General features: G+C 38.5%; 1 protein-coding gene across 3 annotated transcripts in view; it reads right to left on the bottom strand.

Annotated features, from left to right (window-relative positions):
* Positions 1-21702, bottom strand: part of AFF2 (ALF transcription elongation factor 2) — a 326239-nt gene that overhangs the window by 85354 nt on the left and 219183 nt on the right. The gene's annotated exons all lie outside the window — the stretch shown is intronic.

Below are 21702 nucleotides of genomic sequence, written 5' to 3'. Positions count from 1 at the left end.
GAGAGGACAAAACAGAATTACACTTCGTGAATTAAAGTTATATAAAATGGGGCAAATCTCACTTTCACCAAAGTCAGAGGTAAATCTGCTTTTCAATTCAACAACAGCGGGATCAGACCTGTGATAAATAAACCGATGAATACTCTGTGTATGTATGTTATTAGTTCTTCTGAGATGCTAGGTAAAAACAAATGACTTTCAAATTCATCCATCATAAAGTTTAGTAGGCAGTTCCTCCTTCATGTCTTCCTTTATTTGTACATTATCTCACAGTGATTAGTCCACAGACATCTATGTGTATTTCTAAATCAGAAGGGGGAAAGAAAATTCAGCTCTGAGACTGCTAAAAGCTGAGAAATCCTCTGTGTTTCATTCTTGGTCTAGCGTATTACTGATCTTCGTAGAGGCCTGCACCAATCCCACCTTACCAAACTGAGAGTGCAGAATGAGGAAAATCAAGAAGAGGAGCTCCTCTGAGGTCTGATGGGACATCACAGTTGCTAGTATCTGAAGGCAGAGCAAAAAGTAGGAATCTGCTAATTCATATTCTTTTTCCCTTCCTTTTTTTTTTTTTTTTTTTTTTTTTCCCTACAGGGAAATCTCATGTTACTACTCTTTGCCCTTGCTTAAAGGGAAAGGAAACTCCTAACAGATTTGGCTGTCCCAAAGTCTCCTTCCTTTCCCTTGACAGAAGAAAGAGTTCAATAATGCATGCTACTATGCTAATATTAATCTTATACATTTATTTATTTATTTAGATGCAAGATTTGGGTATGTTGAAACATACCAGGTAAGAAGCCATATTATTTGTTGTTACAACTCTGCAGAAAAGATCTCTTCTTTCAAGGTCTGTCTACCAAGAGAAACACATATAGCAGCCACCATATACTCTCCCCTACAGCTTCCCCTATATCCACACTTTTATCTGGTGGTCTTCCTCAGAGCTGATATTCCTTTGGACCTCACAACCATCTTTTCACCTTGACAAAGTCTTTTCTCACAGGATGACGTATGAATGAATCAGCACATCTCACCCAGATCTGCTGTGCCAGCCACTGAAAGTGCTGAGCTTCCTTTCTCCCAGGCTGATCTCCTTTACCCACTGCAGGAGACCAGCAAATTGCAATTACTGTTTCCTTGCTGCTTTGATGGAGACCGAAGTCTATGATTTTTTATTGTTATCCTTTAAATAACTGTAGCAATCAATGGATGTTCTGTTAGGAAGTTTTTCTGTTGTTGTTTGAGGACTGCCAGTAAATCATGGAAGCCTCCTGGCATATGGAATTTTAAAGAGGGGACAATAATCCCAATGGGGAAATATCCGAAGGTTTGAAGCCCTGCTGGTGCTCTTATAAAAAGAGAAAGTGCAAGGAGATCTTTAAACCAGTTTGTAAGTCATCTGTCTTTCAGTGACCTCTGTTGTCGGGCAGCTCCGTGGTTACACAGTATCTGGACATATAACTACCAGTCATTAACCTCTTGATAAATGGTAGATGCCTCCCTGTAATATGTGAACCCGTAAAAGTGAGACTGTAGCTTTGATAAAAAATCTTCTAAAAGTAAGAATTCTTCAGGAAATATTAATCTTTAGAGGCCTGGATTTTGGTGATGAACGGGAACTTTTTATGCTGTTTATCTAGCAGACACATTCATTTGTTTCCCCAGCGTCATTACTTGCCGTGCTGTTCTCAACATGCTGCCCTACCTCGATCTATCCGCAGCCCCAGATTGTTATCTGCAAGTCTCATTACACACCAGAAGGACAATACCCCCAGGAAACTGAGACCAACTTAATACAGGACTATATCATTCTGACTCTTATTCGTTTCTACACTCCCAGTTTTAAACCTACATCTCACTTTAATGTGTAAATTATCTACTGCTTCAGAGCCACACTGCTAGATAATGTGCTCTATTATTATTTTTTAATGCAGATCTAAGAGGACAAAATGCAAAGGATCATTTCATGAATGAAGCCCAAAAGGTGTTTTTTTTTTTTTTCCTCTTTCCAGCTATCAGATTTTTTTTTCCCTTTTGTTACATGTTAAGTTCCTTTTTGACATATTCTGGTAGAAATAAAACAAAAAGGACAAAAGAAATTCCACATTAGATAGATGGAAAGAACAAAGAAAAAAAAATAAAAAAGATAAATGAGTACACTTACTAAACTAACCAAACAGTCATCTGAAATGGCTGATTAATAACTGTCCTTATACAGCCTACGCTGCAGATACTTTCCAACAAGTACAGTAAGCACAAGACATGTTTATTGAATATTGAAAAATATAAAATGGATATAAAACATGATTAGTAGGAAGGACAACTGTTAGAGTTGGTTTCAGATAAACTAAATTTGCAGGATTTATGAGTTCCCTTCAAGGGACTAATGGATGTTTAGATGACTAGAGAGAGGAAAAAAATTGGTTTTTGGTATTTCTTTAGCAGTTTCAAGCTTATCACTTGGAGTATATAATTCTTCTTAGCCAGTTCCGCTAAATGAAGAATATGTCATCTCATTCAGTTACAAAACTCAAAGGTTAAACAACTAAACCACACAGCTTCTAAAATGCATCACACTCTTTTGGCAGATGGAATAATTAAAGAGAAACCAAGTGTGGTATCAACAACAAATAGATGGTAGGGAGTGAAGTGAGGGGATAAATTAAAAATACAGAGTATGTGCAAATGAAAGTAGGATGCTGAAGAGTTCAAATAACCTGCTCCCAGAGCAGGCTAGAAGAGGTAATATTTTACAAAAAGTAGAGGTCTAGATGGTCTTCCACAATTTTAAACCGTGCTTAATATTCTGAAGACATGGGTCATAGTAGCTTGTACCATTTAATGTTTCCATTAACTCTCATTTATAAGCAAGTAGCATCTGATCACACTCAAAGCTCAGTAAGGGCTTTTTAAGACTGTCAGCAACCTTAATCCAAGGTGACTATTTCACTGTCACACCTACAAAGGTAACCCACTTCAGCTTCAAAGCACTGAGCCAGAAGTGCTCTGTATCTATAGCTCTCTCAAACACTATCTGGTTGGTTTGAACATGAAATCAGGCCCTCTTGAGGGAGAGATTCCTGTAAATACACGTTATCTATTCTGCTCTATGTACCTGTTAACCTCAGAAGACAGGCAGACTGGAGATTACAGTGTACATTTGTTATTAAGATCAGGCCAGCCATTAATAAAGGCCAATTTGGTGGATATGTTAAAGTTACAACGAATACCATCAATGAGGGCAATTCAAAGAGAAAACTGCCTGTATCAAAAAGCTATCTCCAGAGGTGTTACGAATTCATTTTATTTCCTATTCTTCTCTGACCCAGCTGACATTATTATTGAATATACATGTACTTGTTTGTCTTTTCATCCATAGCTAATGCAAAACACCACTTTAGGGAAAGAGTAGGATTAAGTAGGATTTTTGATTTCATTATTAGAGCATTGCTATTTATTCTATCAGTTGAAGTTGTGTCAGCATATTTATTATAATCTACAATTTTCAGAGGTTTGCAATTTGGAATGTGAAATTACTGCAAAGCAGAAACATCGTGACAAAGCAACACATTTATCTGTGGTGTAAGTAGGGGCAATCTCATTGACTGACTACAATACCCACTTCCTCCAGGGATGAACCAGCTCCCAAAGCAGATTGTTCTTACATTACAAATTTAACTAGACAAATGTCTAGATGAGGGCTTTATTAGGATGTCTTCTGTAAAAGTCTTACCAGATATTGTAGCAATGAAATATTTTTTTTAGCAGACTTCAACTTGCAATGGACATGAAAATAAGATGAGATGAACTTAAATCAAAGTGAGCTATTTTTAGATCCATTTATGATGATTTTGGCACAGCAAGCTAAATTTTTATCTTTTCTTTGACTCTACACATGTTGCCCAAAGTATAATTAAAAAAATAAAATAAAAAAAATGCTGGATAACAGTTTAAAAGTGTATTAATCTGAAAACCCTCTATGGCTGTTCTATTAACAGACAATATTAAAAGTTTATGGAAGTCCCACCATGGCTTTTGTTTCTCAACAGGCAAGACTTCATTTTACACCTTTTTTCTTGTTCATTTTCAACACAAATGAATCATGGAGTCCCTCTAGCCACTCCACACAGTTCTTACAACATGTGTTGCTCAGTTACAATATAAGCCTGGGCACCCTTTTTGAACTGCTCAAAGAAGTCATGAATAGTGAGAGACCAAAGCTGCAGAGCAAGATGACCTAGGATTTAATGGGATATTTGGGGTCACCAAAATGGGCTTTCCCACCCATCCATCCAGGGAGGAGCAAAAGCAGCAGAACACCAAATTCAGCTCCGGGGTCTGGGCTGTGACTTAGTGGGGTGCCACCAAGGTCAGCTACACACACACTGAAACTGTGTGTGACAGGCGCTTGTAGCCATCCCTACTGCAGGGTTCAGCAGGTGTTTTGTGCACACCACATTTGCTGGTTTGGGATCCTGTGAATAAGTAAGTCAAGATATGACTGGGAGATGTGAAATATTCTCCTCTCTGAAAAAGCACCATCACGGTACACTTTAATTCCAGGTACTTTATAGAGCATTATAACTTCTTAAAGGAGTACATTCACAGCTCAACATCCTTTCGTTGGTTTCAGGTATAACTTATTTAAATGCTTTTTTCCAAGTGAATAAGGTCCGTATTGCCAGCAAGCTTCTGAGAACACTATGCATTTCTTCCTGCTCTGCTTGTGAAGGGCCATGCTGGGAGAACACTGCGTTTATAAGATGCTGTAGGTTTCATGAGACAGCTTCATCAGGGAAGAAGAGGTGCTTGAAATGCAGCCTAAATATAGGATCCAGGTTCTGCACTTCTAATTTGCTCTCAGATCAGTTCACCACTGCACTGGAGCTCTATTCACGTGTAAAAAAAGCCTTGTGGGAATGGAAAGGATGGAGGAAAGGGAAGAGGGGGTTGCAAGCACACAGTGAAGAGAATACTGGGAAATTCCCTAATCCTGAGCTGCCCAGAAAATTAACTTGCTCACATCAAACAACATTTCTACAAAATGCATATCACATCTGGATCATACCACAACAAACACAAGCATCTTAAATACATATTTAAGATTCTTGCTTTTCAAAATACTCATCTTTTATTTTGTAAATCTGTAATACTGTCCTTGCAACCTCAACGGGTAAACCATGCTTCTGTCCCATTAGTGGAGGATGTACCACTTAATTCTGGCTGACAAGAAAAGGCAAGGACGAAACAAAGCCTACTGACACAAGAGACACAGCAAAGCTCTGATCAGGAGAAGCAGTGGTAGGTGCAGGGAGCATACAAATGACACTGGGAGCTCTCCAAGTTTCTCAGCAGTTCCCTCTTGCTTCAGCCTTCCACTGATACAGATGGACACTAAAATGAAGGTTTGTATGACTCAGATTGGAGATGCATGTGCTACAGCTAGTTATACTGTTCAATATTAAAAAGAAAGCGTAGACTGTTATTGCAAATTTCCCTTGTGATACTTAATACGACTTAAATCCAGAAAAGGCAGGAATCAAAGACACATCTTTGAGGTGAAAAAAGTAACGTTTTACCAACTTGAGCTACAAAGCCCTTGTTAAACTTGTTTGCTGCAATACTTATGTAGAGGGAACACTGTCTGTGCAACTAGTGACTGGCACTGACGTGCAACCTTTTCTACTCCTGAACTTTCATGGAAATAAGGCCATCAGATCAACACAAGCTATGCCAGTTTACCCTCTGGAAATATACTGAACTTGTTTTTCATTTTCCTAGTGTGTTTCTCTGTAGTATATAGGACTTCTCTGAGAGTGGTAACTCAAAAGGTATCATGCAAATGACAAACTGTATAATGGAATTCAGATGTATTTCAAGAATGTGTTGCACACACTGGAGCACAATTTTATCATTCATCAAGGGGGAGGAAGGGGAACTACATGTGTGAAAACATCTAACAATAGATTTCCCCTGAGAAGTTCATAATACAGTGGACAAAGAACCTGGGGAAATGAAAATAAATGGTAGAGTAATACCAAAGGAAAAAAGAAGATCTTTTGTTTTAAAATATTCCATCTATAAATCTTGAAACCTGATATTCATTCTTTTGCTGAAATGTGCAAGTCATCTTTAAAATATTTCCTCTGAGATAGTATAAGAGTTACGGTAAAAGGAAATCTCAGAAGATTAAATGGAATTTACAAGCACCATTTACCTTAATATTCAGGGCCACTTGTCCAGTGATTTTATATATACTTAAATGTAGTTTATTAATTTTTCCTTCTCCTTATCCAGCATTCTCCTTCATTACATTCTGGTCAATGACAAGCTCAGTGTGGTGAGCTCTTACTCACAGGTGTAACTTCTACTCATCTGAGTAGCTTCAGTGGCCTGATTAGAACCAATTTGCTTGAAGAATAGATAAGATCCTCAGCCTCTGGCCTGAAATTGCCTCCCTTTAGAAAGAACTGAAGTCATCTTTCGTGTCTCAACTGCCAAAAAGCCTATGAGCGATAGAGGTACCTGGTCTCTTCCCTCCCACAGGAGAAGGCACACATTAGCCTCATAACACAGTCAGCCTCCCTCTGGTCCAGCTGATGGAGAAAGATGTCTCACTAAGAAACACTCCATTTTGTGTTGTCACACTCAGTCTGCCTTAGTGTTTCTGGCACCATATCAGTAATTAGTGTAATTACAGCTGGTGAGAGAAAAGTAACCCCTGTGGTTATCTATTAGGTACCTCACAATCAGAGAGTGCACTTCATTACTCACCTCTCCATATCATCTCTTAATTTCAAAAGGATTAAGCAAAATGAATTCTTTCAGCAGAAGAATTTCTTTATCTAGCCATCCATTAATCTCCACGCATAAAAATCTCTTACAGGCAACTAAAATATTAAGTTGCTACTAAGTGCATTGCAACAACTGCTCTGTTGACAGGCATTTTGCTTTTCATTAAAGCCAAGACAAGAACTTTGGGAGGAGGGAGAAACCTGCTTCCAAATTTGATCTGTACGTTAACATAGATGGAGATGTTTAGCATGAATAATGTTGTAGCATACCCAATACTTTCCTGACTCGCACTGTTACTGAGGTCCATTCTATTGGAAATTTTCCCTGGGAACAGGATTGGAACAAAATAATTGAAGAGCATGATTAGTTTAAAAAGTCAAGAAAAGCAGTATCTTTTTGATTCAAGCGGGTGCGTTGATATTCTTGCCTTTATGCCTTCTGTCTAGAAAACTGCAATCTCTGTTACATTGTGTCTCCCTCAGTGTGCAAGGACTCCTCAGTATCACATGCTCCCATTTGGAAAGGCCTCAGAAGGATGTATCACGAAGAAAAATGGAAAAAAAATAAAGAAGAAAGGAGACAAGAACAAAGAAAAGCATAGCTCCAGGAACAATAAAGGGGAGGACTAATCACAGTTTCTAAAAACTCCTGTGTGAAATTTGTACTCGTTTTGAAGTTTTTGAAGAATAAAATGAGGACCCCCACCTTTCTAGTGTGCCATATTCTGCTAGTGTGCACAAAGCTTCTCTTGTTTTCCATCTGCACAAGCACAATAACCGATACAATTTCAGGTTCTGCTATTTACCAAGAAGAATATATAGTCCAAGAGCCATTTCTGTGATACATACTCATTTCCAATACATTCCGCATGAAAAACACCTGCTTGCTGCAACCATATTTGATTAAAACTGTCTCCTAGCCAGAGCACCAGTATTTCCTCTGGTAAACAAGCCTTCAGCTGGCATATTTACACACAAAGGCTTTGGGAACTTAGCACACAGTTAAACAATGATTGATAATTCCATAGCAACTTGCAAAGGTGACTTTAAAAAATCATACCAGAAAATATATTAAAAAGAGTTGTTCACCAGGGAACAAATAACATAAGACTGCCTCGTCTATCCAATGCTCTACAGTGCATATGGAAGGGCATTAATTTAATTCACTGATTATGTTCTTTTATCTTTTATTTTATTCCATTTTTAATCTGGTAGCAAAGCTCCTTCAAGGAGCTGTTTGATGAGCTGTCAGTACCAACATGACATTCACAAATCTTTCTGTGTGCACTGTTTTCCACTTACATTGACTAATCTTGTATCTGAAGAGTAGAGTCCTTTTGTTTCTGCAGATTGGAAATGAGTTGTGTCTGGAAATCTTAAGCTTCAATAACCTGGTCTGGAGTGGAAGCAGCTATTGTGTTCATTAAAACCTCTATATTGATGCATTTTTTTTCAGCTCTGAACTCTACTTAAACACATAAAATCGTTTCTGCTGCTTGAACTATTTGCCTCTAATTCCAAAATGCTGTCTGCAGAGTTCAGTGTCATGGAGAGAGACTGCAATTCGGTGTCAGTGATAAGAATGACAGCAAGCCCTCAAGGCGCTTTACAGAGGGCATATGGACTGAGATGAACTCAGTCCCTCTCCAGCATAGGTACTAGGACTGTGAGGAACTGGAGAGCAGAGTGACGAGGTAGGGAAACTCCCCCAGGGCCTGCTATAGGGCACAGCTCATCCACAGCTCTAGTCTGTTCCAACCTGAGAGCTCCACTGGCAGCCACAGCCTGTCCACACCAGCTGTACGACGTTGGGGCCAGTATCTGTGCATCCCACAGCCCATTTGCAGTAGCTGCTGAGGCCAATGGGTGTCCTATGCCTCCAATACAGAGCACAACATGCACAAGGGGACCTCTGCTTCTTTCTCACTGCTCTGGCACATTTCTGCAGCAGGAACTTAGGAGGATGGGGTGGCTTTGCAGTCTTCCTCCACGAGGTTAGTTGACTTGATCCACCCTTCAGGTGTAAGGGTGGATCTGAAATCCAAAAGAGATGCAAAGAAAACTCTGAGTGAGCAAATCAAAACAGCTGCCTGGACCCTGGGTGCTGAGTACAAGGTGTCAAGTAAATAAACTAAACAGGACAATTTATCCCCAGTCCACAAACCATTTCCCTACTTTAAATCCTTTTAGCCATAGCAAGACCCAACAACCTCTTGACTAATATTAACATGAGAGCTATTTCCTTCCAGTCCCCTTTCCTTAACAAGCTCTTTGAACAGTGTTCATAGCCAATATATGTTTATAAACTGAAACCAAACACGGCTCTGCAAAAGGGCACAGCTTAGTTAATGTTTCTCAATGCAGACACATCACCTCCTGTGTTTTATTTATTTTTTGCCTTTTTTTTCCCCTCAATTTTCCTAACTTATGTATGCATAGAAGGGAAAAACTATTTTCTGTCAAGTATTAGGCCCAATAGAGTTTTCCAGTTCTAACATGGATGCCATTAGGTTCATTCCTTGGTTAAGTAGACAGGGACAAAATGAACTAAGTGTGAACAGAGAAAGAAAATCCATTAAAAACAGTAGTAAAAAGTGGAAAAGAGAGAAAGCAGACATGAAAGACTCACAGGCAGAAAATGCTAAAGACTAACTAAATAAAAAAATATCTTACTGTGCTTTTGTAGGATATACATGTACACTTGTGCCAGCCTTGCTTTGGAAGATGAATGGAAGGGATAGGAAAGGAGTAGGTGCATGGTCTCTTCTTCTGAATACAAAACAGATTTTCCTCTGTTAGAAACACCATTTTTAACTGACCATTGCCATTACTGACCATTGGACTACTGAAATTATAGTGCTTCCTAATTTGAAGAAGCTTGCAAACTCCTTTAACAGAACTCAGGAAAGCCTCTAAAGCTCATACACTGCTCATCTACTCATCCCTTCACAGAAAGGATAAAGAATATTTGGCAAGGAGCAAGCTGAAGGCAAAACCTGCCAACTTCTTTCACAACACTGGCCTCTAAAAAAGCAGCAGTGTGAACAATGCACTTCTATTTTAAATAGTTCAGTGTGAGTGGACCCTAACTAATCAGATGAGTGGAAGAATGCCAACAGACTGACCCCAGGGATTCAAAAAACCTCTCAACCTGAGATCCCTGTCAATTTGTCCTCATGAATGAATTGTGGGTGAGTGTCCTGTAACTCAATAAAGGGGTCTGGCTGCTTCATTTCAGTGCAAATGAACAACAACTTCATAAAACTGAAGAGTATTTCTTTGGTTGTTTGAGAGGAAGACTCAAGGTGTTTAATAAAGACTTGTAAAGGAAGGACTTCCAGTGGCAGAAACTGAAAAGGCAATGCAAGGCAGCCACGCCATGGCTTTTGGTGATGTGTTAGGCTATGGAGAATGGCAGTTTTAGTTTGGAAACAGTGTTTGTTCATACAGAGGAAAGCGAAACTTGTCACGCGACAGATTTTTTGAGAGTGCTTTAAGCTTAGCACTTGGCTTGAAGAGATATTTTCAGGGGTGTGCATTACCAAAGCAGGATTCCAAGAGGGCATGAAGTCCTGCGTGCTGGCATGCTGATGGTGCAGGGTGAGTAAAGAGCTGGGGTCAGGCATGAAGAAGATGAGCAAGTGCCCAGGGCTTATTATGAGTGCATGAGAGAACTGCCTGGGGTTTTCAATGCTGCAAACTCATTACAGCTTTATAAATATACTGCTGGACTCTGCCTGGTACACAAGGGTGTTCAGGGCTCATCAATCAGGAAAAAAATCCCCATAGAAAGCAAAGATAAGATGATCTCGAGGAAGATGAGTTTTATTTTCACTGCATTAAATTTCTGATCAGTTTTGAAAGCCAATTCTACTGTAGCTGCAAAATCCCACATCCCAAAGTCACAACACCTACCCCATAGATCCAACACAAACTTTGCAAAGAGAAATGAATCTTCAGTAAGACAGTTCACATTTATCCTTAAATGAACATCCTGCGGATCAATCTAAAAATGTATAAATGGAGTGAACCTAGCACATGCTAGAAGTAATACAAATAGAGGGGATAAATGAAAAAAATACGTAAATGATTTCTGAATCGGGATGATTTATAAGGCACTGAATATGCATGATAGAAATCAAGTACCAGGCACAGTTCTGAAAATACTGACTCATGGAAGTAATCCTTGCTCCTGCAAGCATTATTTTTCAGGCTCAGATCCAAACACAATGCCTGACACTGTTTGCTCTGATAATCACTCTAAGATAAACAGATATGAATAACTGCAAATACTTCCAAGCATTTCCTTTCACTTTTAACATAAAAAGAAAAATTAGAGGATAAAATGAAAATGTATGTTTCCACTTCCAGGTTTCATACATCATTAATTCTGTAAAAATATATCAGTCTTCATGCTGATACTTTCTCTTTGCTTGGCAAGCTTGAAGAATGCAATATGCTTGATAACCTGATTGAAAATTTGATCCTATTGTTTAACAAAATGAGGATTGTTTCATAAGGGGCTCCACCATGTCTGTGCACATTTTCCCCTAAGTAACAGTGTAAGACTTGTATTTCCCCAGACAGTTGAACATTTATGTCGATGTACTTGGCTGCAGACCCAATCTTGCACTGGCTATAATATAGGAGAATTTTCCCCAGCATTTTGAATTATGGCACTGAAATAATTTAACAGTGCCTTCTGTGCATGTTAAACAAGTTTCCTGATATAGTTAGCTCTTACTGAAAGTTTGTTTACCCTATAAATTATACCACATGCTTAAACCACACTTTGGTCTGAAATCTACAGAGGTTATTATTTATTTATTTATTTTCAGTATCGTTGCAAATAGTATAACACTGGAAAACCTAGCATTTCCCCACGTTCACACACACTCCACATACAGATACTCTCTGTTCTCCATATTCCCCAGGAAGCCCAGGTTACTTTTGAACTATCTGCTAATCTGTGCTTGAGGAACCCTCTCCAGTGTTAGAAGGATGAAACTGGGAGGAACCAAGAAAAGAATATTCAGTTATTGGTTTAAAAGGGTACAGTAAAGATATCCACAGCCACTGTTTATACCTAATTACTCATAGCAAACCCTGCAAATTACTGTCATGGTATTGATCCTAGTCAGAACATGACACACATTGTCATTTCCAAGAGCAGGAGAAAGATGACCTCCTTCTAGCAAGGAGATACAACAACTGTCTCCCGATGTCATCACTTTATCACAACGGTTTTAAAGAATACATCTCGGTTGATTCTCTGACAGGTAGGTAAATATTGTTTTCATATTCCCAAATTAGTTATTAGATGAAATGCATGACACCATAAAAAAAAAAAAAAGAAAAAAAAAATCATAACATGGTCTTCAGTGATAAAAACATCATAGAAAAGAAAAATCCCAAATATTGATTTTTTTTTTCCTCCTCTTTTGTACATTTATACTAGGCCTGGCACCCTGTTTTTTTGGCCATGAATAGACTATCTTGATGATATTATAAGACAAATAAACAAAAGTATTAGTACATAAAATTGATAAACGGATACTAAATCTTTTCCTCTAGGACAAAACCTAGAAGTGATGCAGACTAAATTTTATTGATAAGCTCTAATAATGTCACAGCATTACAGAGACAAATAATACTATAATAAATCAAAATTGTCAGACTGGATCAGGCCCATGGTACATCTAAGTCTGCATCTTGTCACGGGAGATGGTTCAATGCGACTATTTGTTGGCTCAGAATTTGTCCTAATATAACTGGAAGTAAATGTTGGTTCCTCATGCCCGTGGAGCACATATGTCTCCCAAATTTTTTATTCCAATCTTTTTTTCAGAATCTTTTTGAACCCTGGCTCTGCTGTTGGCAGCAACCTGAGCCCTAATTGTGTGCTGTGTAAGAACATATTTGTTTTCCTTGGCTTTCTGAATGTCATGAAATGCTTCCTTGCATTTATATTGTAAGAAAAGGAACGGGAATTTCATAGGATCTAAGTGGGTGTAGGTGCTTGACTCCGACCAAATTTCACTAGGATTTTAAAACTTGACTTCTGATAAGGATAGTTACAAGCAATAATAAATTGCTTTTTTCTTTACTATTATTTTTTTTACTTTCTCATCTTACTTTATGTACTTGCTGTTGAAATTCTAAATCTTAGTGCTAATTATCATCTGAGTGTATACCTTTAGCTTATGCCTGACATACAAGCTGTAAGGCCCTCCCCAACTTCTGCTGAGTTTTGATCTTAGCTCAGTGGGAACAGGATGAGTCCCACGAAGAGGAAATTGCATGATACACCTTGCACTTGGTGCAAAAGCTGTTAATCTACAGATTAGTCCAGTTGATACATATGGTTAGGTAGTCGGGTAACTATCAGGATGCAACACTACCTTTCATCTCCTAAGGTAATGCAAAAGTTATATCTCAAATCCAATTTAAATTGGTGCTCCCTTGAGCTCAAAGATAATTTCTCTCTAATCCTCTTCTGGTTGTCTACAGTGTAACCTTCAAAATCTCAGATATGACACTGTAAAAAAATGATCAAGTCATAATTTTTTTAGCACAAAACCTGGCTATTTTTCCTGGTGGCACTATGTTCCAGCTGTTATCAGATTCAAGAATTCTTCAATTGCCTTGAACTCTGCATTTATTTTACTTTTCCAGATTTTTTGCCAATGAAAATACTTCGAAAATACTTCAGCACTGCTTGAAGAGAAAATAATCTTGTCAGTTTTATTGTGTCATATCTGAGATTATGAAGGTCATGCTAACTACAAGTCTGTTCGAATTGCTATAGGGTTGGGTGAGGTGGGCTTTTTATTTTATTTTTGGTTTTCCCCTTGCTCCTACCATGAAGTAATAGGGATTTTCCCCTTTCATTCATCTTGCCTTTTGTTGTTTTTAATCGACCACCCATCAGTGCCGAATTGCCTTGTAACTGTCTGCTGAGCTTTCATTTGACAGAGATAGCTGCTATTGTTAACACGAGCCTTCACTTCAGCCCATTTAACTTTCCTCAGTTTGACAGCTTCACAATAGCCACCTTCCATCTAAAGAAAACTGTGATTTAGTAGAAAGGGAATGTGGGACAACAGCCTGATCTGTCACTCAGTCTCCAGTGAGTTCTCCTGGCATAAAGTTCCCCCACAAAGCCAGAGGATGAAATACTACACAAAAATAAGACGGCCGTGAGACATGCTCAGTTATATATTCTGGTAAAATCTAAGCAGCAATCATGCTTAAAAATACAGCCTTTTCCTGTCTGTAATACTCTGTGCTGGGCAGCAAAATAAATATTTTGATTGATTTTAAATTTCCATTTTTTACTTATATTCCAGATCAATGTTTGACGTTTTTCCTCTCTTTTATTCACCTAGCAATTGTTCTCAAATTGACCTACAACAACTCCTAGTGGAAACAATATGTCACAAGTAAATTAAAGATTTCATTGGGCCAGTCATTGGTCCTGCTCCGCATAAGTCTACATGAAAACATGTGGATGAATTAAGAGCCTGGATGTCATCTCTCACAGACAATTAAAAACATAAAATTACCGCTGCCTTAGCACAGAATAGCTCCCAACTCATCCCCACAGTCAGCTCTCCACTCCCAGGCAGTTTGGAAATACAGTTGTAGCTGAATCTTTTCTGTTGTGCATTTCTGCCTAGTGTTGTTGTGCATTTATGCTTAAATTTGGTTTTATAATTTGGCACAAATGACAAGTCGTAGACATCCCACTATTAGATTTGCTGCCATCACTTTTTTTTCCAGCCGTAGTTAAATAACTGTATTATTTTCTTGTCCAAAATCCTGGATCCCAGTCTGATGAACACTTTCTTGTTAAAAAATGTGTCTGGAAAATGGAATTTGATTACCATAAAACATAATTTATTTCAATCCATCTATATTCCTATCCTTAGAGCTCTCATTAACTTCAAAAGAAGAGGAATGAGAAAACAGAGTTAGTGCAGCCACACACTGCAAAAGAAGCCCTGCTAAACTGACTGCCACATTCACCTAAATTTGAAAACCATTTTCTAGTATTTAAAATAAATTAGCTACTCTGCTAGGGGTGGCTGATCACCAAGCAACGCACAAATAAATGTTTGTTTTGCAGATGCCATTTAAAACTTCAGGTAAGGCTTTACAACTATGAAGAAAGGTGCGTTCAAAACCGGAGACAGAAATCGGACAACAGAGAAATTCCAGGAAAAAAAGCTAGAAAACAGTTACAGAGAAGCATCTACTGCCCAGTTTAAATGTGAGAGGGTACCCATGAGGCTATAACTAGGAAGAACACCAGGCCTCTCCACTGTTTCTAATTAGGGAGGACATCCTTCATTTTATAGCTCCTGTGGTCTAATTTGTAGAGAGCCATATCCCCTAAAGCTTTCTGTAAACCAAATTAAAACTCATTCCATCAAGGAGTTTTAGCAATATATGGTCTCTGAACACAATGCATACTCATGGTAACAGAGCACTTCAGGCAGTCCTCTGGGGGCATATTCTCTTTTTTTTGGGGGGGGAGGTGGGGAGAAGGGAAGGAGGGAGTTATTCTTTTTCCTTTCTATTAGGAAACAACATCTTTCTTTTTAGGAAAATATTTTTTTTTTCCTTAAAACCAGTGAATCTGGTTCTTTTTAAACAGTCAGTCATTCATATGAAGGCACAGTACATACAGTCTCTTAACTGATTTTCCTGGTATTCTGTTACTTTTAATTGGAACATTTTTCCCCTTCTTTTTTTATTTAAGACACCTCAAAGCTTCAGACTTCTCAATGAACACTGCTAGCATTTTTTTTTCTCTAAATAAAAAAATAGTTAGGGCTTTTGGGGAGACTTAAGACTCCATAAATGCTTTTGAAGTTTGCAGTTCTTTCTCAGTCCAGAAAATGTTCATATTGTGTGGCAGTTACACAAGCATCTGGTGCTCTACTCTACCGTTTTTTAACCCAGGTCTGAGCAAGCAGAGTAAATTCAATCTGTATGCCCATTCAATCCTTGGCCTCTATGCTGCCTCTATCAACAGGAGTGCCAATTAAAATTATAGCTTCTGGATTTGGACACATGTCCATTAGACCTGGACTGAGACCTTCAATTCATTTCACACAGGGCACTGAATAGCTCTGGGAGTATAATGACTTTTGTTCACTACAATCCTGCTTTGAATTTGAACTGGTAACCTGCAGGTGAAAGGGTCCATCCTTCTATTGTTAAGTGCAGCCTGTGCCAGCGAGGCACAGTTATAAGACAAATTTGGTGTCACTTGGGCTCTGAACTTCTTGCACACACAAAGGCATCATTTCTTGAAAAAACTTCCCTTTCCATTTCTGTGGGACGTGATGTAAACCCACAGGTAACTACCCATGTAGCTAGAATCAATCAGTGGTGCAAACACTAAGCGAGGTGCTTATTTCCCTTCACATGCAAAAGGACCGAGCTAAATTTCTTCCAGAGGTAAGATTTCAAGAAAGTGTTTATCACAGCTGGTATAATTACAGAATTACATGTGAAAAACAAGGGCTGAGGGATCTAATGACTAAGTGGAAAACTGCAGGATAATATCAAACAAAACGTCTACAGTCCAAATATTCCCCCAGGTAGAGGTCAGACATTCCCCCCTGGAGGAATCTTTGAATACAGCCAGGTGAGAGTTTTGACTGCATTATGTGAGGCAATTTTGCTATAAATTCCCAACTTGTTTTGGCAATGGGTGGCTGAAGTGTTTCATACTGGTTCACGACACGTTTCACATTAAAAGTGCCGAGTAAGAAATTAGACAGGCTGCCCCCAAAATGCTGAGAGCTATTAGCCTGGAGAAGCTGATGAAAAGGGGATGCCCCATGGCACCCACCACTGCCTGGGCGAGTTCCCAGAGCCCCCAGGAGGGCGCTGCTCACTGCTCTGCCTGTTACACCACCCTCCCTCTTCTCCGCTCTGTATTCTTGTCTCTTTCATTAAGGCTTTATCCACTCACTTCAAACAAAACAAATATATTCATTGTTGTTTAAAGGCGCATCTACATTTCCTGTGAGTTATTTTCATCATCAGTGCTCTAACAAAGTTATTTCAAAGTAAAGTGGTGAGAGAGAGAGAGTTATTGTGCAACACTATGTCATGCATCTTCTCAAACCAGTTAAATCTCAGCAAGAAGTTAAAAGAAAAAAAGGTCTATTTAAAACCAGATTAAGCACTAGCTGCTAAAGCATAATAAATGGCTCTATTTTAACTGACTGAACTGTGCACACTTAGAATACAAGGGCATATTTCATTTGGGTTTATGCAATTGTTCAGTCTACTTTCCTACCATTTCACCCATCATCAGATGAGAGAACTTGTCAGGCAAAATTATAGTTAATGATGTTTAATGGTGGCTAAGCCCGATAGACTTGTTTATTTCTTTTCTTCTTTTTTGTTGCTTTACTCTCACTGAAATAATGAAAATATTACATGAACAACTTCTATATTATTTGCAGGAAAAGCTTCCATTACCAATGCTAGGTAACACAAAGCTTTATCTGATTTATACAGCAATCTATATAAATCTACTTTTATGTTTTATTTGATTCCAGCCATTAGGCTGTGCTAGGAAGTAATTCTAAAATATATATCATAGTGGCAATTCACTGTACTATACCAAATTAATCTACATAAATCTATACCTGCGTGCAGGGAACCAGCATAGTAACATCACCAGTATGGAGGAGGAATGGATGCCAGTAATTCTACTTGTAGGCTTTCTAGGAAATTCAAGCTTTTTCTAAACCACTGAGCACAATACAAATGTCCTCCATTGAAAATTTCCTCTAAATTAACTGTCTCATCATTAGCATAGCTTTTACATTTTAAATTTCAGAATATGACACTGAATATTAGGAGAGGTATTTCCTCTTTATGACTGATCTGAAGTCAGAGAGCTGGAGCATGAATGGGATGTTTGGAACAGAATATCCTTTTAAAAACCTGTATTCCTTGCTGATTTAGAGTTCCTTGCGTAGCTGTAGCCAGTGTGCTTTGTACAGCTGAATGAGGCCAGCTGGCAAAGTAGGAGAATATCAGTATTCTGACTGCTTTTCTTTTGTTTGAATATTACCTCAGTGGCCATACACTAAATGATGTGAACTTGATGGGTTTGACTATGACCTCAGCTAAACTGAACAATATGAAACTGGCACATCTGTAATCTCAGGCTTGCTATTTTTCAATTTATTTTTCACCTGATTTGTATTAAGATGTGGTTCAAATTTTAAAATAAAAATAAAAAGGGCCCTTCTGCATTCCAAATCAATCAGCAAATGCTGGCATGCCAGAAGGCAGGCTTCATCTGCCTCTTCACACCACATTTGGTGGATCCCTGACTTATGAGAGCTTGATTTCTAAATGTTTATGCAGAAAGAAATGCTTTACACATCCGCTCCTTCTCAGATAGCCTACAGGGATTTCTGGCAATACTTATATTTTTTTTTCCCTGCCTTCCAGGTTTTCTCCCTGTGGACGCATAAAGACATAGTGACAGCAGGAGTAGGCTCAACTCGCAGTGAGCAGCATCCGTACATATTATTGCTATTGACTCCATGAGATAAGCTGGACATCTGTCTTTACTTTTAGCAAGTTCCACAAGGATAAACACGAACATGAACGCAGGCTGCCCATGGACAGTTTACTGGTGCTCTTTTATAGCCCCATCTCATTGCTGGGCTTCTGTCACTTTTGTCTGAGCTATATTTCAATGTCGGGTCACAAGAGTTCAAAGCACAGTCAATTAATCAAATGGTTTCTATGAACATAAATGCAGTTCAATAACTGTTTCCTATTCAACATAACCAAGGAAATGAAAGGAGGAGGTTAATGTGGAGATAGCTAGGTTATGTGCGGAGTTATATGCGGAGCTTAAAGCAGCAACCCATGATTAGCCATCAGCAGACCAGGCATGTTATCGGTGGAGTTATTTTATGTGAAACAAAAGAACAAACCCAGGACATTTATGGCCTGATCCAGCTCTCAATAAAGCCAAGTCAAGTTCTGCCATTGACTTATGCCTACCAGCTCAAAGAGAGCAGGAGAAAAAAAAAAAAAAAGACAAAAATTCTCTCTTACAATGCACTGTGCTTATACTATGGAGGATATGCAATACAAGTCTATAAGGTGAAATAACTGCTCCCAAGAGAAGGAAAACTGGATATGGGACATGGCAGCTAATATGCTGAAGGGATGTGGAGAAGGTTTTACAACGGTGTTACAGGCTTTTTATCTGCTGTATTGGTGGTACAAGGTGGGGTTTGTGATGCTGCTGATTCCAGCTCGTGAAAGTGGAAAAGGCCCAATTTCCTCAATCTCTGCTACCCAAACATGACCTATCAAATGGGGTGGGAAGCAGTGCGCTCTCTCTGGCAGCCACCCTTTTAGGAGGGCTTTTCTCTATCTAGCCTTTCATGAAAGTGCTGGGATTCTGGTTCATATCATCCAAGTCTAGTAATAAAGGGCTGAAACAAGCCCTCAGACCAGCATGAGAATTTTTTTTTTTTTTCTTTTTGATGGGATTAAAAAGAAAATAAATGTGTTTCTAACCACTGAAGACAGCAAGCTTTGGAGGGCTTAAATGGGAAAAGCTAGTTTAGATTGAGCCAATTTGGGGTATTGCCACACTTGTCAAATAACACTTCACTTGACAAATGGTCCCTAAGAAATCTAGGGGGCTATTCAAGGAGTAAGGTGGTGTTTGGTATGAGTAAGGCGATTAGAATCTGGCCTTATTTTATTTTCAGAGAGATCTCAAAAATGTGTTCGTTTTAATTTTCCCTTCCTTCTAGGATTGCTGGTGTTCACTTGGCCTGGTTTTTGAGGCAGAGGGATGTGAAAAACAGCACCAGTAGAAGAAAAAAAAAAAAGAAGTATTAGCCTTCTAATATATGACTAACATAGTTTTTTCTCCTATAAAATATGTGGCATAAACAAATTCCATAATGATGCTATGTGTTATAAAAATTTTATTGGCACTTGTTGGGGATTACCCACATAACTCACTTGTGAGTTCACTACTCATGGGTAATGCACTCATCTCAAATGCATGCTAAAAAACAGCTTACGTAAAAAGTCCTATTAGAGTTTACCAGAGATTAAGCTAATGTTTTTTTTACAGAAGTCTCTTACAATACGGTGGTTCACAAACATTACAAAAAAATCCATAGCCTCTAATAGGCAATATTTTCATTAGTTTTATCCCAAGCATACTATATAAAATTCCATAAGTTCTGAACCAATGACATATATACCTATTCTGTACTTTTACATTTCTTTCCTCCTCTCTAACCACAGCTTTGTGTCATCTCATACATATACCACAGCACTCAGAGAGAACAAAGTCCTGTGTCCCTTGCCTTAGGTCAGTACAAAGACAAATTACGAAAGAGTCCTTGCTGTAGCAACTACACCATCTAAATGGAAAGGATAGGGGATAGGAAAAAACACTGGTATTTACAGACTGAAAACCAAGACATAGTTTCCGAAAGGTCATACAGGAAGTCCCTGTTAGAGCTAAAATTAAAATCAAATTCTTCTGAGCACCTATTTAGTATCTTAATAACAAATTTCTCTCTCTCCTGCCCCCTCATGTGTTTTTCTTTATCTACTATACTCCAAACTCATCCTTATACCATTTAAATATCTCTCATTAGTATTGCAAGCACCATGATTAGTACCCATCTTTATTTAAAGCATCGAACGCAAACTACACACATGGACAAACAAATCTGTTAGAAGTACAAGTAAGATTACCAGGTCATGCACTCAGTGGGCCAGTGAGAGTTATGTTTTGCACAAATAGCAACCAACCTCATAAACTCACTCCCAGTTCTTTAGCCCCACAGAAACTTGTAATAGAAACAGCAACAGGGCTGATGCTGAAGGGGCAGAGTTGAGTTGTTTTTATTTAGTTTTCTTTCCTCCTTTCCCCTGCTTTATTCTCTACGCATCTTCAGACTCACAATGATACACGTGAGAATGCATTATACGGGCAACAGCCATACCTCCTGCATTGCCATGTCCAAACTGACACAAGGTCACCAGCCAGAGAAGCTTCTTTGAGTACTTCTGTGTCTCCTGCTACAGACTCTACTTTGACCTAATTAGGTAAAAATTGTGTAATTAACCAAAGATTTCTCAAAGCTGAGGGCATTTTAAGCCAATGATGCAACCCAAAGTCATCACTTGTTGCAGAATCCTATTCAGCTGTGGGGTTTTAACATAAACCAATGGGAAGATGTCTTTTTCCCTAGTCTTTTTCTAGGAAATACACATATTGTTTTGACTGAAATAGTCATCCAAAAGATAATTCCAAGCTACTACCCTAAACAGAAAACTTACACTTTAACTTAAACCTTGTGAACTGATGTGGACATTATTACAGGGTCTTTTGTTAGGATATATGGTGAAAACAGCACAACAAACAGTGCTATTGACAGAGTAGATGCATGAGGATATAACAAACTATTTTGGGAAAAGAAATATGTATTTGGAAGGAATAAGAAGGACCGTTTTTCAGATTAACCTGATTTTGTGTGAATTAGCAGTTGTCTGAAATTGTTCAGAGGTTTGGCATATGACAGGAAGCACCAAACAACCTGACAGTGGGTAGCACGCACACAAACCCTGCAAAAGCTCCAAACAATCTGATTCTGCATTACACAAACAGACATAGACAAACAGACCTACACACATCAGAAGCCCATGGATGGAGAGAAAAATATCAGTGAAGCAAAAAATGTTTCTACACATTTTACATTGGCATCTATCCAGGAAGAAAAACCTTTTGATTGAACCTATTTCTATGAAAAGTTTTATTTTTGCTCCATTAGACTCAAATTTTCTTCAGCAAAATTTCCTTCCAACCACTATAAAC

Source organism: Aythya marila (assembly GCF_965140915.1).
Source record: "Aythya marila genome assembly, chromosome: 13".
Lineage (NCBI taxonomy): Eukaryota > Metazoa > Chordata > Aves > Anseriformes > Anatidae > Aythya > Aythya marila.
Note: the sequence above shows the minus strand (reverse complement) of the source record. Positions and strands in the feature narration are given on the sequence as shown.